This window comes from Schistocerca nitens, chromosome 4 (assembly GCF_023898315.1).
Source record: "Schistocerca nitens isolate TAMUIC-IGC-003100 chromosome 4, iqSchNite1.1, whole genome shotgun sequence".
NCBI lineage: Eukaryota > Metazoa > Arthropoda > Insecta > Orthoptera > Acrididae > Schistocerca > Schistocerca nitens.
The window spans coordinates 251,928,102-251,948,861 of NC_064617.1; positions in this window are offsets into that span (position 1 = coordinate 251,928,102).

Sequence of the window (20,760 nt, forward strand, 5' to 3'; positions counted from 1 at the left end):
ACATTTTACTCATCTACGATTGTTAAAATTTTCTTATGTGATGCTTGTGTTGTATTCAGTTATGGTAACAATGGAAGGATCGGGACACTTATGAGACTCATTAAATGTATTCGCAATTGCAAATAATGCAAACCATCAGCTGTAGAGCGGAAAGACGACAGTGAAAATTTGCTCCGGACCGGGACCCGAACCCTGATTTTCCACTTATCGCGATTAGTCGTCTTACTATTTCGCTATCCGTGGACGACTGACGGCCAGACCCAGATTTCCATACGTCGTCAACCATGCGTTTATACCATGTGATCTGTACTCGTACATCCATTATGCATATTCCCGTACAGGTCAGACATTGTACTTGAAAGTCGCTTGCAAGCAATCGGCAGATAAATACGATGCATGCATGTCCAAAGGAACTTTGCATCGTAATCAGAATAACACAAGCACTGCAATATCGTGTTTATCTGCCGACAGCGGCCAAGCGACTTTCAAGTAAAATGTCTGACCTGTATGGGAATATACATAATGGATGTACGAGTCCTGATCGTAGACGCATGGCTGATGACATATGGAAGGTTGGGTCTGCCCGCGAGACGTGCATAGATACCAAGTGGTAAAGCGGCCGCTCGCGATAAGCGGGATATCCGGGTTCAAGTCCCGGTCCGGCACAGATTTTCATTGTTGTCATTCCAATCTACAGCTGATGGTTGTCATTATTCACAATTGTGAATACATTTAATGTATTTCATAATGGTTGTAGTCGCCGTAGTGCCTGTTCCTTTGGACATGCATGCATGCATGTGGAAAGGAACTTTGCATAGCCGGCCGAAGTGGCCGTGCGGTTAAAGGCGCTGCAGTCTGGAACCGCAAGACCGCTACGGTCGCAGGTTCGAATCCTGCCTCGGGCATGGATGTTTGTGATGTCCTTAGGTTAGTTAGGTTTAACTAGTTCTAAGTTCTAGGGGACTAATGACCTCAGCAGTTGAGTCCCATAGTGCTCAGAGCGATTTGATTTTGAACTTTGCATCGTTATCAGAATAACACAGGCACTGCGATAGTATTTGATACAAGTTACTTAATTGAAAACCGATTGAAGAAGACTGATGGTATGGGTATTGCCAGGTCTGAACTGTCTGTGAAGGATATTGCCAAAGGGACATGCCAGGAGGACCAGACTAGAAAAAAAGAGCTACATTGACACCAAAAATATCTAATGTGTGACTATGGTCAAGCTAAGGTACTAGTTTATGGTATAAAGGCTAATACAATCTTCTTTCTGCATTTCCCCCAACATTCATTTTTAAATGTACACTCCTGGAAATGGAAAAAAGAACACATTGACACCGGTGTGTCAGACCCACCATACTTGCTCCGGACACTGCGAGAGGGCTGTACAAGCAATGATCACACGCACGGCACAGCGGACACACCAGGAACCGCGGTGTTGGTCGTCGAATGGCGCTAGCTGCGCAGCATTTGTGCACCGCCGCCGTCAGTGTCAGCCAGTTTGCCGTGGCATACGGAGCTCCATCGCAGTCTTTAACACTGGTAGCATGCCGCGACAGCGTGGACGTGAACCGTATGTGCAGTTGACGGACTTTGAGCGAGGGCGTATAGTGGGCATGCGGGAGGCCGGGTGGACGTACCGCCGAATTGCTCAACACGTGGGGCGTGAGGTCTCCACAGTACATCGATGTTGTCGCCTGGGACCGGACCGCAGCGACGCACGGATGCACGCCAAGACCGTAGGATCCTACGCAGTGCCGTAGGGGACCGCACCGCCACTTCCCAGCAAATTAGGGACACTGTTGCTCCTGGGGTATCGGCGAGGACCATTCGCAACCGTCTCCATGAAGCTGGGCTACGGTCCCGCACACCGTTAGGCCGTCTTCTGCTCACGCCCCAACATCGTGCAGCCCGCCTCCAGTGGTGTCGCGACAGGCGTGAATGGAGGGACGAATGGAGACGTGTCGTCTTCAGCGATGAGAGTCGCTTCTGCCTTGGTGCCAATGATGGTCGTATGCGTGTTTGGCGCCGTGCAGGTGAGCGCCACAATCAGGACTGCATACGACCGAGGCACACAGGGCCAACACCCGGCATCATGGTGTGGGGAGCGATCTCCTACACTGGCCGTACACCACTGGTGATCGTCGAGGGGACACTGAATAGTGCACGGTACATCCAAACCGTCATCGAACCCATCGTTCTACCATTCCTAGACCGGCAAGAGAACTTGCTGTTCCAACAGGACAATGCACGTCCGCATATATCCCGTGCCACCCAACGTGCTCTAGAAGGTGTAAGTCAACTACCCTGGCCAGCAAGATCTCCGGATCTGTCCCCCATTGAGCATGTTTGGGACTGGATGAAGCGTCGTCTCACGCGGTCTGCACGTCCAGCACGAACGCTGGTCCAACTGAGGCGCCAGGTGGAAATGGCATGGCAAGCCGTTCCACAGGACTACATCCAGCATCTCTACGATCGTCTCCATGGGAGAACAGCAGCCTGCATTGCTGCGAAAGGTGGATATACACTGTACTAGTGCCGACATTGTGCATGCTCTGTTGCCTGTGTCTATGTGCCTGTGGTTCTGTCAGTGTGATCATGTGATGTATCTGACCCCAGGAATGTGTCAATAAAGTTTCCCCTTCCTGGGACAATGAATTCACGGTGTTCTTATTTCAATTTCCAGGAGTGTATTAGGCACATTTTCTGCTGAACCGCTGCAGATAAAAAGGTGAAATTTTTCTACAGATTTCTTGCATACTATAACACAATTTCCTATGATACAAAATTTATCAAAGTGCATTACTGACAAATTTATTTGGATTTTTGTGGAAATAAAAGTAGCTATGAATCATACACGCAAACTGTTGTGACAGTTCTAATACTGATACTGATAAACTAATACACGTGTTTGTTTATCTAATTACTAAGAAATACCTACCATGTTTTGAAAATGATAAGTAAAGTAACCGTTGAGAAATGGTCCTCGTGTGATAGTATATGTAATAGAAGTATCTAGTAACGTTCTCACCAAATTATTTGAAAAAAAAAATTAAAAAGTCCAAATTATAGCCCGTAACAGAACGACAAAGTGTGCAAAATTCGGTGCAATTATCCCTAAAACAGTAAAAGATATATTGGTTTACATGTACCCGTGTATTTTCCTTTTTTCTTCCATTAACTCTGCTCGGTAATGGGTGTGTGCGGTGTCCTCATCATTTCATCATTGTCGACACGCAGGTCGCCGAAGAGGCGTCACATAAAAGGATTTGAGCCCGGATACTGAACATCCCAAATGGAGGGATGAAAATTAGTTTGAGGTTTGAATTTCAACACTGTCCAGCCATCCACATTTAGGTTTTTTCTAATCGTTCAAGAAATTGCCAAAAGTGTTTCTTTGAAAATTATATTCCAGATTTCTTCCGGTATCCTTCTCCATTCCGATCTTGTTTACTCTAATGCCCCTGGCATCTAATTTACATTGTACCTTCTACGCAGTACTCTCACTTCTGCTAAGTATAAATAAAGCATTCGATCAGAGTTGGAAGAAAAAATAGGATGACTTACACTCGGAACTGACGTGGAAGGTAGCTTATCTGAAACGACGATTCTTTATAAACTTTTCGTGCATCTGCGATGGAAGTGTACCGTCATTATGTTGACACCATTCTTGGTAAATGTAGTAGAAAATTCTGTGCTCTATGTGCCATTTTTAACTGCAATATATGTCGATTTATGAAAGTACACTAGTCTAGCCAATATTCTACATTATAATAACCTCTTCGTACAAATAAAGAAGAGGAATCCGTGATATTTCAAATAACTATTGTTAGAGGTCTGTGCAGATAAGGAGAAATGCTATTTGCACCTGAAAATCCCTTACTCTCTTCTGCATCTGCAAGTCTTTTCCACATATCTGAAACAGTATCCTCGCATATTAAAATTTTCTGAATCACTGCAATCTCCGTGGTGTGCTTGAGTTGTGACGGTAGGCTAGCGTCTGGCCTGAATTTCGATCTGCTAAAATCGGCTCTCATTGTTCACATTCAACAGGCAAAAACTGTAAATGCCAATAATAACCATATGTTAGCAAAACGTATTCATCCATATTCTTGATGCGTTCCTTAATTAATAACTGTCTGTTGCAATTATTCAAAACGATTTTGTGAAATTTTTTACACAACATTTCCTCACGAAGTCAAATAAAGTCATGTTAGAAATTGTCGTCACATCGTGCATACCGTTAACTGTTCGCTATGTATTTCATTTCTTACTTGTACATTAATTCATCGTAATGCTAATATTAACGTGCTACACTTCCCAAGATAATAAGCGTTGTATTGTGTACGTGCAACTATTTTCAAACGAAACGTTGATAGCATCAGTGGTTATGAACAGAACATTGCTTATATGCTATGTGAAACACGGACAGGAGCCAGATCATGAAATGAAGCTTCCAATAAACGGGATGTTCCGTATCTCTCTTCATGTAGCCTTGTAGCACATTTCGTCAACTACGCAAGTGTACTGTATCACTGTAAACAAAACAGAAATCGCTGAGATATAAGGCAGATGCTGGTACCATAGAAGCAAAATGTTCCTGAAGTTTTGAAGAAAATGTGGAAAATCTTACCTGTTAGCCCTATCAGATGTCAACAACGCATCTGCCGTAGTTAGGTTACTGGCGTTCCAGCCTATGTAGCGACATTCCTGACTGGGTAATAATAACCACTTAAATAATAATAATCACTGTCAATCTCTTGTAATTCAAATGAAGGAAACAGTGATGTCGACACTGACTTAACATTTAAAGACAAAGTAGTGATTACTATTTCACTGCGACCACCTAGGACCACGTTAAATCTTGTTGCATTTGGCAGTGAAATTTGCTTACTTTGAAGCCCACATTTTCTTCACTTTTGGCGAGGGAATTGCTTATCCTCGTCATCCCTAGGGCATCCTCTTCTTCTTTTGTAAGGTGTCAGGCAAATCCAACACCTTCCATGAAAACCCTGACATGATAAGCAAATCCAGTAGTGTGTCACATAGCTCCGAATAAATCGTGACATTAAATTAACCAAAGTAATACGAGTAACGAGTGAGCAAATGGAATACCACAGACTAACACAAGAATGCCTAAACGCATGTCATACCTTCCCACCGTGAGACAGACGCAGTTCCGAGGGGAGAAACGAGAACAGAAGCCGAGAGCAGAACCGTGTTAAGCTGAAGGCTCTACGATAAGGGACGGACACCCACGTCGCCAGCTAACCCCTAGGACCACCCCCCCAGTCCATGTTAAAAGCTAGAGCCCTCCAGAAGAACAGTATAGACCTTACGATAACACAAAAAGGACCACCACCCCCAGCCGCAAGTTTTAGCGTGAGACTTTTTCGCGTCTCTGTTACCCAGGACCACCCCCCAGCCCATGTTAAAAGATAGAGCCCTCCAGAAGAACAGTAAAGATCTTAGATAACACTAAAAGGACCACACTAGCTACAAGTTTTAGTGTGAGACTTTTTCGCATCTCTGTTACGTTGCAAACTTTAAAAACATTGCCCCACCACGAAAAGTTAACGTTTCTCATTGGATAGACAGAATTTTTGTAGGCGGAGCTTAAGGTTAACATTGAGACCCTGATTGGTCAGATGAAAACACAGCCAGTTAGTTTTTTTAAACCAACTTCGGTAAATTGTAGTAAGGAGAAGTTAGGAGAGAGTTGCTTCCTAGACGGCGAGGTGAGCGGAGCTGTGCTGCCCGCCGCCCCCTGACGAACACCGACAAAGTAATGAATGCACGTGATGCCGCATAACAGCGCATAAAGCTTCACTCAGAACTGCAGAAGTCTCATCTGTTACACCCCCTATTTGCGTAATACTAGTGTCGATCGTCAATTAAAGCTCATGGTGTTCACATTTGCCACTTGAAGTAAAAATCTGAAACGCGATGATTTTTCTGTTATATAGTTCGTGCGAAGCCACATCAGCCACTGTAATTTAAGACAAGTTAGATAGGTAATTAAAGATAATTGAGAGTCACTGTAGACCATTTTGATATTTTTCTCTTTTGTGAAACTTAATATAAACCTAGATTATAGATGTGATATGGAATAGGTCATCCTTCCCATTCAGGGAATATTCGTTCACATTTTTATTGAACGCAGTTGGTTTTTACCATCCTGCATTAAAACATTTCCTTTGATCAATAGTACAATTTATAAACAATGTTTTGTGAGTAGAATAAAATTACTGCTTTTTCGACGTTATTTTACCAGATAACTAAAAATAGGAAAGCCTTAAACCCCTTCCACTAAATTTAGTTAGTATTAAGATTCTTTTTACAGGGAGTGCAGTGGAGCTGACGCTGAAATAATTAAGTATTTGGTTATATCATCGCTAGTCTCACTGAACTCATCTGAACTCTACATGTTGCGAGGTGCCGGGGCTAGCAGTGTATTTAACACTAAATTCTTCTTGAATCTACATATATAAATGATGCTCTAAGCCCCCCTATTCTAACTCCGACTTTTGCTGTTGCACAAGGATAAAAAAAACACGCGAACTGACTCTAATCAACCCTGCCAGTGGAGTAGAAGAGAGTTTGGCACCTGCAATAATTTAATTTGATAAATAAGTTAAATAAACGAAGGTTTCTTTAACATAGTGGGAAATGATGGGTTGCTCTACCGATTAACAGAATGAAAGTTCTGTCCAAAATAACAATATGATTTATAAAGACTAAACACAAATTAATAAAAAAAACACATGAAATATTTATAATACATCAAATTGGCTCCAATTGGAGACTCATACAAACACTGTAAAGGTGAAGTTGTCCCTAAACTAGATCGTGAGGTTTAAGACGAAGTGGTATGTGGAGCCAATTCCTTGCCACTCAAATCTCAAGAGAGACACACAGCTAACCCAACAGTAATTGCTGCTACTCAAGACAGAACAAAGTTAGAAAAAGACGAACAGGCACGCTCTGCTGAGCTCTGATTGACTAGGAAAATCCCTATCTGCCGGTGCTGCGGACATACATTACCAAACTGTCTTCTTGACTGGCAGAACACGATCTGGCGTATCGGCGGCGATGGCTGGTTGCTTCGACGTCCTCGACCGAAAAGCGAGAGCCGACTCCCTAGAGCACCCGTACAGGCCGAACACACAACATTCCCGCCCCCACGACAGTGGCCGTTGTTAAACGTTCCAATCAGCAACTCGAAAACCGGCGGAAAATTCCACTCCATTGCCGGAGCACTACCATTCCACCAATGGAGATTCTTGGCGCCAATTTCTGTGCTGATTTTGCTACGTCACGGAGCTATGCCCTGAGCAAGCCAATCACAGTTACTATTTTGCAGAAAGCGCGGGAATTTTCCCGCCACAACTGCCTGGGTACACAAGTCATTCCCACGCCTCGCTGGTAGCCCGCCAGAAAGTGTTTTCACTAAGATTCTGCGAAGTAACAGAACCTCTAGCCCAGCCGCTACTTCAAACCCCTCCGGGCGTGTCTTTTGACAATGTCGGCGTCTGCAAAGCATTCACTCGACTTCCTCGCACCCGTCGGCTTAACCCTCTCCAGTTCAACAGAGCCCGCCTGTCACCGGACCACCCGGGTGACGAGAGACGCTGCGTGGGAAGTCCGCGTGTGAAGGAATAGCAACTTTCCACCGCATGCAATTAGAGAGGAGAATCGTAAGATAGAAATATGAGAGGGGGCTCATGCCACCTCTCATTGCCCCTACGCCATTTTTAGATTGTAATTGGTGAGCGGTTGGCTCACTTAGGAGCAAGGTAGTGAGTCAATCGCCCAAGAACAATCTCCCAAACTGACTCCACATGCCGCACTCTATAAAGAAAATCACTGCAACTGAAAAATGCAGCTCATAGAGGGAGGATTATTTATGATGTAGCCAACTTCACCTTCTTAATATGGAACACTAATACTCACATCACACATCCATACCCAGGGAGCTACTTCCAAACACCGATTCACACAGACATTCACACTCTAAATATGGCCCGGGCATCTGAGCCAAATATGGAGCAGTTTATTCTTTACAATCAGAGTTGGAGTGCTCCGCAATTAAATTCCCAAGATGTTACAACAATTTATATCATTAAACCAACCTGAACTCACTCACACATGATACTATTTAAGTTAACAATCTCTTTGTGAGCTTTCAGAATCTAATTACAACCTTCGATTCATTCTGTCTCCCTGCAGCAAGAATAACCTTTACAAAATGTTCCCTGAACTGATGGTCCATTCACAATGACAGGGGTGGTATCTGCTTCAGTTTATGGGGACTTCAGGCACACTGTTTGCATACACACAACAATAAATACAAAATACAAAAAAACATGGTGTGGAGAACAATACAGTAATTTGTAATAAGAATTACAGTGTAAAACACAACCGATACAAAGCATAACATACATTAAAAAAACAACACTTGAGAAAGAAATTTAAGAAAGAAAAGAAAGAAAAAAAACAAGGTTCACGGGGCATCAAGTTGTGCGTGCACATTGCACAATGTTCATGACTGTGCTGAGAATGAGGCACTAAATCACATTGTTAGAAATATTCGAAGTACTTCACAAATTACACCTTACTGACATCACATAGGGCTAACCGTCGGGTGTTGTTGCTATGTTGTTGCAACGGCAATAGGGTATGCTGGAGCATCTGCAGTACTCTGTTGAGATTGGACCAAGACCCACGCATATGATGACGGCAGTATGGTAGGAAGACACAGTGATAGGCTCTCCTCATGTCGATTAATTGTCTCTGAGGTCTACTTGTTGGGATACATCACTAGTCTAGGCCTCTTCTCTCGCTGGACAGTACTTTATGTTTCCCAATATTGCAGTTCGACGAGGGATGTTGGCACGTGGAGTGACTCCACAAGTGTCTGAGGTCATCCATACAGGATCGAACTAGGAGCGACGATTGCTAAAACTGTTCTCTAATAGAGAGGAGAAGTTAGAAATGAGACTACACATTTGTTAGTGTGGCACGATACTGCTTTGTGTATGCAGATCGGCCAATGCTAGTGAGTTGTAAAAACCCAAACAGGTGAGTATATAGCGTCCCTTTCTGTCCTGAGGCACATGAGGTGCAGGTTCTGACACGATATGTGATCTTCTTCGTGTACTCACGACAACGTGGTCTGCCGCAGGGAATCCCTCCAAACGGCTGCCGCGTCCGGAGAGCTAGCAGGCTGTCGCGTGTGGGTCGCGTGTCAGTGTCAACGGCCAGCCCCACTTTCGCTTGTGGCCCGGCGAGGGCACTCTGCCGCCTAATCCCTCAGGTACACGGCCCGGTGCTGTCAGCTTGTAGGACCGGATGCTCTCCCGCCCTTCACGTCAGGTAGCTAGCTGACGCTTTCTTCTTGCAGGTAGCCGATGACCTCCGGCCGGCCTCCGCATTGCCACGATCCCCGTCATCTGCACAATTCTTACAAAAATCTTATGCCTAACTTTTCCCCATGACCTTCTATGTTATAATAAATTTACATCACGATACATTGATGGTCTGTCATTTCAGACACTCTAATTTTAATTTTATAGTTATTTATCTGTAGCTATCATAACAAAAATCATGGAAATAATTTATCTTGATATTTGTGTAGAGACCGATCTCACTATTGTACATGGTGTGTGACGCTATATTGGATGAAGAACTAAATGTGCGGGCCCGCACCAATATTACTATTACTAATATAGATCGACAGTAGACATGCTCAAGAATTAACTACCATATGCCAACGATCTACACTCCTGGAAATTGAAATAAGAACACCGTGAATTCATTGTCCCAGGAAGGGGAAACTTTATTGACACATTCCTGGGGTCAGATGCATCACATGCTCACACTGACAGAACCACAGGCACATAGACACAGGCAACAGAGCATGCACAATGTCGGCACTAGTACAGTGTATATCCACCTTTCGCAGCAATGCAGGCTGCTGTTCTCCCATGGAGACGATCGTAGAGATGCTGGATGTAGTCCTGTGGAACGGCTTGCCATGCCATTTCCACCTGGCGCCTCAGTTGGACCAGCGTTCGTGCTGGACGTGCAGACCGCGTGAGACGACGCTTCATCCAGTCCCAAACATGCTCAATGGGGGACAGATCCGGAGATCTTGCTGGCCTGGGTAGTTGACTTACACCTTCTAGAGCACGTTGGGTGGCACGGGATACATGCGGACGTGCATTGTCCTGTTGGAACAGCAAGTTCCCTTGCCGGTCTAGGAATGGTAGAACGATGGGTTCGATGACGGTTTGGATGTACCGTGCACTATTCAGTGTCCCCTCGACGATCACCAGTGGTGTACGGCCAGTGTAGGAGATCGCTCCCCACACCATGATGCCGGGTGTTGGCCCTGTGTGCCTCGGTCGTATGCAGTCCTGATTGTGGCGCTCACCTGCACGGCGCCAAACACGCATACGACCATCATTGGCACCAAGGCAGAAGCGACTCTCATCGCTGAAGACGACACGTCTCCATTCGTCCCTCCATTTACGCCTGTCGCGACACCACTGGAGGCGGGCTGCACGATGTTGGGGCGTGAGCGGAAGACGGCCTAACGGTGTGCGGGACCGTAGCCCAGCTTCATGGAGACGGTTGCGAATGGTCCTCGCCGATACCCCAGGAGCAACAGTGTCCCTAATTTGCTGGGAAGTGGCGGTGCGGTCCCCTACGGCACTGCGTAGGATCCTACGGTCTTGGCGTGCATCCGTGCGTCGCTGCGGTCCGGTCCCAGGTCGACGGGCACGTGCACCTTCCGCCGACCACTGGCGACAACATCGATGTACTGTGGAGACCTCACGCCCCACGTGTTGAGCAATTCGGCGGTACGTCCACCCGGCCTCCCGCATGCCCACTATACGCCCTCGCTCAAAGTCCGTCAACTGCACATACGGTTCACGTCCACGCTGTCGCGGCATGCTACCAGTGTTAAAGACTGCGATGGAGCTCCGTATGCCACGGCAAACTGGCTGACACTGACGGCGGCGGTGCACAAATGCTGCGCAGCTAGCGCCATTCGACGACCAACACCGCGGTTCCTGGTGTGTCCGCTGTGCCGTGCGTGTGATCATTGCTTGTACAGCCCTCTCGCAGTGTCCGGAGCAAGTATGGTGGGTCTGACACACCGGTGTCATTGTGTTCTTTTTTCCATTTCCAGGAGTGTACATTCTATGTCTTCTGAATAAATTATGTTATTATGCAGGTCTAAGTTTTACTGAGCTATAAAGAACATGCAACTTCGCTCGCCGGTCGTCCCTCCATCTCGGGTCTGTGATTTGATGACCTGAAAAATAGCCTCCCAACAGGCGCGCGCCACACTTGTGGTAGAAAACCCCCACAATATTAATCTAGTTATTGTTAAATCCTACAGTTTAATTTATCCTAGTATATCGTAGTTTCCCTTTTATTTATTTATTTATTTTATTTTATTTTTTTTTTTGTTTACCTTATTCAATACTCTTACATAATTCCTGTTACGTTGAGATGTCTCGCTGCTCGCCGCTATTGACGACTGTGATGTGCGCGCCGTACGACATGACCTCCGAGTTTTCATTACGCCTCACTGAAACTCCGGAGACTGGGTTAGCCATGGCTATACAAGACAATAAATTTATAGTTGCAACTTCTTTTTCTTTGTTATGCAGTATTCGCGATCAAAGCACACCTTTCCAGAGGCAATGTAATATGACCAAGCCAGGACTGGTTCCTGTTGAGGATTCCGTCGCCCACCACACATCAGCTACACAGTATGTCACGAATTTCCAAGTATAATTCCTTGGTTAATCATCTGTGACAGTCACAAGCAGCACGCTAAATCCCCAACCAGCACATTGGCATGGTAGGCTTTATGCCCGCATTTCTACCGTCTAGGCCCTAGGGTACCATTGGAGTCAAACGCTCACAGGTTCACCCCGACTTGCAAGACAACGATGCTGGCGCAGCTCTTCAAAAAAACTATACTGCCCATATTCATCCTCGAAATCACGCAATATACCACAATCTTGCAGTGCACTGAAGCGTGCCTGCAATCATTGGTATGAACGTCTCACGAACTGGTTGTGGCCGCTATGGAGCGTATCACGACTTCTCAGAACGCTTCTAAGAGCACGTTCTTGTATGCGCCCGTTTGTGCGACATCTGGTCACTCATCTTTATCCCTTAACATGGACACCAGATAGGAAAGGACAAAAACATTGCTCATGGAAAGGTAGTGCCTCTTATCGCAACGACAGAGGAGATCGCGAACATAGACAAAAAACGTTAACAGCAGTAAATTCTTATGCGAGAAAACGCAGCGTGTTAATACTTTAACAATCTTAATCTATTAATGTAACGATTATTGTTCCCCGAAGAAAGGTTCATATATTTGCCTATTCTACTATGTACACCACTTAAGCTACTATTATTCCACGAACTTCTTTGTGTGAGAGAAGTGGTGGAGCCCTATGGACTAGCGTCAATCCCTTCTTAGACTCCCCCTCCTCTGACGTGCATTAGGATTTGGAGGTCTAATTTCAATCTCCTGGTTCTCCTGTTGTCCTTGATTTCGCTCTCTCCAATTACGGTCGCTTTGCCGTTCGTCATTCCTCCTGTCCCAGATTGCTTGTCTAGATTGACCCCGTTCCCTGACGTTCTGGTTTCCGTGTCTCTGGTTTCCATAACCTTGAATAGCGTAACTTTGATTTCCGTAACCCTGGTTTCCTAACTGACCAGTGCGATTATGCGATCTGTTGTCGTCTTCCCTTGCTGGCCCGTGGTATTTGTTATTTTGCGCCTTCTTCCTGTCCTTTGCGTCTTGTTTATCGAAGACTACTTCGAGTTCGCGCAGTAGACTCTTGAATGCATCTATGTCAGATCCACACTTCCCGACAAGTGTCTGTTGATACCTAACTGGCAATTTCGAAAAGCAAAATTTAATGATTTCTCCGTTGCTATATGGACAATCTAAAAACTGATTCTTCTTGAGTAATTCATCAAAAAATTTGGTTGCGCTCCTATGCCCGGACACTTCGAGTTCAGGACAAAGTATTATTTCCTCTTTAATCCTGTCTTGCGTTTCCTTTGACCAGTAGGTCCGCAGGAATGCACCAACAAATTCCTGATAAGTCCGACACGTCGCTGCCACGCCCCGCATCTTTTCCGCGGCTTGGCCTTCGATGTGTCCACACATGAATTCTAATTTGGCTTGGGTTGGCCATGACGACGGTAATGAATTTGTAAATTGCATCACCCAGCTCTTCGGATGCATCGACCCTCCATTATCTTTGAATTTCTGGAGTTTCAGTATCGACAGGAAGTGATTGTGATCAAAATTCTGTCCGATCCTCGCACTGGTGTTGTCACTCGTTTCCGATACTTGCACGTCTGCTGAGTGTCCTGATCTATCTTGCTGATAACTGTGATGTGCTACGTCTGTATCACAGTGGACGTGGCATTCAGCATTCACTCTTCTAAGTGGGCTGCTATTATTGGAGCTATTACTAGGTGTTTCTGCGTGTGCCTTTTTAGTTCTGCACTCTGTCACTGGGCTAGAGCACGGCGGGCTTTTCCTCGGAGACACAATTCTGTGTCCTCCATCATTGGTATCCGACCGCGCAGTGCTCGTGTGCCCGTGTCGCTCTAGTTTTGCTATCCGACTCTCTACTTTTTTCATTCGTTTCGTGATGTTCGTAACCGCAATATTACCTTGAGTCTTTAAGGCCGCTAGGGATTTTGAGTGGACTTGTGTCGCACGTCGCAAGCGCCCTGCGAGTTGAGAAGTTACTCTTGCGATTTTCATTGCCCCTGTTGCTGCAGTTTTGGCTAGGCCTGCTACTTTTTGTGCTACCATTGACATTTGTTTTGCTTCTCCACATTCTTTCTTTATTGTTAATCATTCCCCACGAATTTCCCCTATATGCGAAATTATTGCCTCCGTGTCCTTACGCTGTTCGTCAGCTTCTTCTTTCTCCTTCTTACGCTGTTCGTCAGCTTCTTCTTTCATTGATCGTAGGAAGCTCAGTATTGGGTTAATGTCATCATTTTGATCCTCGTCACACATGGGTGATGTAACTCTGGACACCTGGGTGCTAGAGCTCTGACGTGGCCGAGCTGGCCCCTGTCTGCTCTCGTTCGTTTGATTATAAACTTCTGCTACCGTCTCGACCTGTGTGCCTGTCTCTGTTTCATCCTCTACCTCACTATCATAATTACGGCGGCGACGTTGCTCTAAGATCGCGTCCAAATCACCTTCCTCATCAATGACCCTGTCGTCCTGTCCTGCTAAAAATGTGCCCATCTCATCTCCGAACCTATCCCCGTCAGTAAACTGCCCCTTATCCATTATGCAATTCTCTTTTGGTTTAACTTCGCTCGATAATAGTCGTGCCTTACTTCTCGTGATCATTCATGAAAAACAATTTTATCTAAAATGCACAATAAAAATAATCTACTCCATATATTCTTCGACATAGACACAAAATTTCAACAACGCCGTTCCAACGCTGTAACTACATGCACAGAAACTGCACACAAACCCGACAAAGTGTGAAGTGGTACGGACACCACATCAAAGAAACATATAAAACAATGAACAAACAAACAAATATATACGGTGAAAACAAAAACAGTAAACATGCGCCGCTACTTAAAAACTGATTGCGGAACTACAAGAAAAACAAGTTGGGTATTACTCATTAAAAAAAATAGAGAAAAACAATTGAATGTTCCTACTAAGAATCCTGTTGGCTTATCAGTTATTCACAGGAAAGATCCGAGGCTAAGGGTCGCCATATTATGCGAGGTGCCGGGGCTAGCAGTGTATTTAACACTAAATTCTTCTTGAATCTACATATATAAATGATGCTCTAAGCCCCCCCCTATTCTAACTCCGACTTTTGCTGTTGCACAAGGATAAAAAAAACACGCGAACTGACTCTAATCAACCCTGCCAGTGGAGTAGAAGAGAGTTTGGCACCTGCAATAATTTAATTTGATAAATAAGTTAAATAAACGAAGGTTTCTTTAACATAGTGGGAAATGATGGGTTGCTCTACCGATTAACAGAATGAAAGTCCTGTCCAAAATAACAATATGATTTATTAAGACTAAACACAAATTAATAAAAAAACACATGAAATATTTATAATACATCAAATTTGCTCAAATTGGAGACTCATACAAACACTGTAAAGGTGAAGTTGTCCCTAAACTAGATCGTGAGGTTTAAGACGAAGTGGTATGTGGAGCCAATTCCTTGCCACTCAAATCTCAAGAGAGACACACAGCTAACCCAACAGTAATTGCTGCTACTCAAGACAGAACAAAGTTAGAAAAAGACGAACAGGCGCGCTCTGCTGAGCTCTGATTGACTAGGAAAATCCCTATCTGCCGGTGCTGCGGACATACATTACCAAACTGTCTTCTTGACTGGCAGAACACGATCTGGCGTATCGGCGGCGTTGGCTGGTTGCTTCGACGTCCTCGACCGAAAAGCGAGAGCCGACTCCCTAGAACACCCGTACAGGCCGAACACACAACATTCCCGCCCCCACGACAGTGGCCGTGGTTAAACGTTCCAATCAGCAACTCGAAAACCGGCGGAAAATTCCACTCCATTGCCGGAGCACTACCATTCCACCAATGGAGATTCTTGGCGCCAATTTCTGTGCTGATTTTGCTACGTCACGGAGCTATGCCCTGAGCAAGCCAATCACAGTTACTATTTTGCAGAAAGCGCGGGAATTTTCCCGCCACAACTGCCTGGGTATACAAGTCATTCCCACGCCTCGCTGGTAGCCCGCCAGAAAGTGTTTTCGCTAAGATTCTGCGAAGTAACGGAACCTCTAGCCCAGCCGCTACTTCAAACCCCTCCGGGCGTGTCTTTTGACAATGTCGGCGTCTGCAAAGCATTCACTCGACTTCCTCGCACCCGTCGGCTTAACCCTCTCCAGTTCAACAGAGCCCACCTGTCACCGGACCACCCGGGTGACGAGAGACGCTGCGAGGGAAGTCCGCGTGTGAAGGAATAGCAACTTTCCACCGCATGCAATTAGAGAGGAGAATCGTAAGATAGAAATATGAGAGGGGGCTCATGCCACCTCTCAATGTCATGTGTGGTCTGGCGTCTCCTTACCAGCAACAGGTCCCAGGTTCAAACTAGTCAATTCCCTAAAAAACAAGCTCAGAGCGTCGTTGCGCGAAAGTGGTAGGGAGACACGACTTAGAACAACAGACACCACGTAGAATGTTAGACTTTTTGGATGCTCGACTCGGTGTAGCCCGTCAGCACTATCTTCACAAGCGTTTTCAGGTTTGGGTTGAAGGAGTTGGAGAGCTTCTTTGACATTTCTAAACCTAGGCATTGCGGTTTGAATAAAAACAATGACAGATTGTCTTAATCAGCCTGGTCCTGTCGATCATTTGAGGTGACAGTCAATCGTACACATCGTTTGCGGATTGTGTCTGTAATTTTCTCTATTTTGGCATAGCCTTATTTGCTGGATCTTTTTTCGTGGATGCCGTTCTTCAGACTGACTCCCACGGTTACCTTAATGATTCTGCGGTCTATTTTCTCCATTTCTTCTAGGAGACATTTATTGCATTTAGGGATAGAATTTCCGCTGCGTATGTAACTACAGCCTTCAGAACCATTTCAAGTGAAATATCTAAGTGATCTACGAAAGAAATTTTTCTTATTGTAAACTGTGCGCGACGTGTGGTAGGCTATTTCAGGTTTACGCGCTCATTCCTTAAGTGCTTACCTGTCTAGTCTGTTTTTCATAAAAATCTAAAAAAATGGTTCAAATGGCTCTGAGCTCTATGGGACTTAACTTCTGAGGTCATCAGTCCCCTAGAACTTAGAACTACTTAAACCTAACTAACCTAAGGACATCACACACATCCATGCCCGAGGCAGAATTCGAACCTGCGACCGTAGCGGTCGCGCGGTTCTAAACTGTAGCGCCTAGAAGCGCTCGGCCACTCCGGCCGGCGTAAACAATCTAACCCAGGTGCTTCAACGTTTCCACTCTGCTGATGTCTCCCTATTTCGATCGGAGTTTTGGTGGGTGCGTCTTTCATTTTAGTCATTGGTTTTCTTTCCAAATTTCATCGACAGGCCAACTTCTTCGGCGGTTTCCTTTCACATTTAGATATGGTTGGTGCTGAGCACTATGGGACGCAACTGCTGAGGTCATTAGTCCCCTAGAACTTAGAACTAGTTAAACCGAACTAACCTAAGGACATCACAAATATCCATGCCCGAGGCAGGATTCGAACCTGCGACCGTAGCGGTCTTGCGGTTCCAGACTGCAGCGCCTTTAACCGCACGGCCACTTCGGCCGGCTTTAGATATGAACCCTAGTAATTTCGGTGGCATTTGACAGAATGGCTGTATCATCGGCAAAACCTGGATTTAGTTTCCATTCTCGCTTGGCTATAGTCGGTTTTCATCAGTCTCGTTCTCTAGTTCCCGGCAGATTTTTCAGGAACACAGCTGAAAAGCATTGGGGACAGCCCATCGCCCTGTTTCACTCCTGTTTTGAGCTGTAATTTTGTCGATACCCGCATTGGCACTGGATTCTTCCGCAAAGTCAAAATTACTGCGGCTATCCACGGATCTATCAGCACCCGCGTAAACCGTTGACCAGAGTGTACTTGATGCAAACATGTGGCGTCTGAATATATTTTAACATTTGTGCACTGCCGGAAGGTATTTGATCTGCTCGGCAGTAAGGAAATGCGACTGTTGCGGCAATAGTACGATTGTCCCGTTTTCTGCGTAATAGGACAGATACACTTCGTTGCACACAGCGAGAAATGTCAGGAAACAAATAGTTCGCAAGCATCGCTGAAAGATCATAAATACTAAGGCGGCATCGTTATCGTCGAAACTACGTGTCCCTCGAAGAATTTAAGCTATCATAAAGGCGAAGGATGGCCACACACCATATTAATGTCGACTAATAGGTGTCCGTATACTTTCGATCAGACAATGTAGCCGGCCGCGGTGGCCGAACGGTTCTAGGCACTTCAGGCCGGAACCGCACGACTGCTACGGTCGCAGGTTCGAATCCTGCCTGGGGCATGGATGTGTGTGCTGTCCTTAGGTTAGTTAGGTTTAAGTATTTCTAAGTTCTAGGGGACTGATGACCTCAGAAGTTAAGTCCCATAGTGCTCAGAGCCATTTGAACCATTTTGAAGACAGTGTAATTCTGTCAACAAATCCCCTTGACTTAACCCAGACACACACCCAAAAGCAGTGCAGTAAGCAGGGCTCCAAATACCCGCGGAGGCCTGTCAGCAGTTGAATGAATCATCTCGTGTAGGCTGCTTTGTGTGCTGCAAAGTACGGCTGCCGTGGACACTAAAGTGACTGGCAACTGCACCGGAACCATTAAAAACGAAAAGTGGCACTCCCAGGGAGTGTATGGCGTTGCTGCAATCTGGACCCGTTTACGGGAAGGGGGAACTGGCGGGTATTTATGAAGCGTGATACGTAATGAAATACGAGCTCGTCTCCGCGCTGCTCCCGCGGATATTAAGGGGAGGGGTGCAGAGGACAGAGCGACGGAAGTGGGGCAGACAGCGGCTCCCGGCTTCCCACTACCTGCAGCGCGTCACCCGTGTAGCCTATCAATAACAGGGAGGCAGGGCGAGCGGGGCTCGGCCGCGGAGGGAGGCGACTGTACCAGGGGGATGCCACAATACGTATATATTACCGCGAGAAGGTGGGTAGCTAATTATTATGAATTGTGCCCATACGAGGGGCGACACACAATAACTTAAACATGAGCGCCCGCGCGCACGGCCAGGGGTGTCCGGATGCGGCCGACTTCCCGTGTGGTCCACGCACACACACACATACACACTTACACATGCGCGCGACTACTTTCTCCCCGAAGAGGCCCGGCCGAGCCCTGCTATAAATTAGGGCTCGCGTTACTGTTTCTCACTTTGTATGCTTAGTAGTTTGGAGAGCGATCGTAAGGGCACGTACGCGCTGCACTCTTCCCCCGCCGACGGCGCCGGAGTCATTTAAATATAATGCGGTCGGTGTCGCACTGCGTCGCATTCCTCTCTGCTTGTGGTCCGATCTAATACACAGGCGACCCCCACAGACGGTGCCGCTTAATGACAGGCCCAGGGAGCCGCTTAATTTCGAAAGTGCCTAACAAGTGCGCGCCGACCTGCCGTCTAACGGCGGTGTGGGCGGCGCTCCTCTGCAAGTCACAGGCTGCGCATTCGACCCCCCCCCCCCCTTCCTCTCTCTCTATACCCTCTTGGAAGGAGAAAACAGTTGTCAACAAAAATGTCAAAAAGAGTGAAAATAACCAGTGAAAGTGGATATATGTGATACATTGTTTGTGAAAATTGTAACACCAAGAACGTTACCTGTGACTAACACTGCAGATTAAGTTCAAATGTTCAAATGTGTGTGAAATCTTATGGGACTTAACTGGTAAGGTCATCAGTTCCTAAGCTTACACACTACTTAACCTAAATTATCCTAAGGACAAAGACACACACACACACCCATGCCCGAGGGAGGACTCCAACCTCCGCCTGGACCAGCCGCACTGTGCAGGTTAAGTAAACGACAGCACAGAAGTGATCAAGACTACGGAGCTGTACACACACGAGCTGAAACACCCCTTTCGTCTCGTCATCGGAGCTTCCGTGCCGGTGCGGCAAGTCCCAATCTTAGTAGCGAGCAGAATTCACGCGCTCCATACGCTGTGTGGCGTGCGAGACCAATTCCGTGACTTACCACACCGCTGGTTGTAAGTCTGCCACTCCTTTTTCGAATGAGATTATGGATCTGACTTTTGCCCTGAAATACTCTCTGAGGCCCTGAATATGACCCATTAATAACGCTCATTGCTAAGGTGCTATTCCAGTGTTGGAGAGACTCGGAAATACTGCTGCGAGTTCAGAAAGGGTAATAGCAATGGTCTCAGACGGGAACTGGAATTTGGTATAGGGCGGGAACCGTACTAGGGCAATCCATTCAGGTATAGTAGCTGCAGTCCCCCACTACTCCTGTCGGACGTTCCCGACCGTAACCTCCCCCACAAGTCACACATGGAAAATACACTGAAATACCAAAGAAACTGGTGTAGGCATGCGTATTCAAATACAGAGATACAGTATCTAAACAGCCAGGATTCGGCGCTGCGATCGGCAATGCATATATAATACAAGTGTCTGGCGCAGTTGTTATATTGGTTACTGCTACTACAAAGGCAATTTACCAAGATTTAAGCGAGTTTGAACTTGGTGTTAAAGTCGGCGCGCAACCAATGGGACTCAGCATGTCCCAGATATCGATGAAGTGGGTATTTTCCCGTACGAGCATTTCACGAGTGTACCGTGAATGTCAGGAATCGGGTAAAACATCAAATCTCCGACATCGTTGCGACCGGAAAAAGATCATGCAAGAACGGGACCAAAGACGGCTGAAGAGAATCGTTTAACGTGACAGAAGTGCAACGCTGTTGATGGCTGGAAACTTGTTGCGTGGTCTGACGCATCTCGTTGCGAATTGCATCAAGCGGATGGACGTGCACGGGTATGGAGACAACCTCATGAAACCATGGACCCTGCATGTCAGCAGGGGACTGTTGAAGCTGGTGGAGGCTCTGTAATGATGTGGGGCGTGTGCAGTTGGAGTGATATGGGACCCGCTGATACGTCTGGCTACGGTCGCAGGTTCGAATCCTGCCTCGGGCATGGATG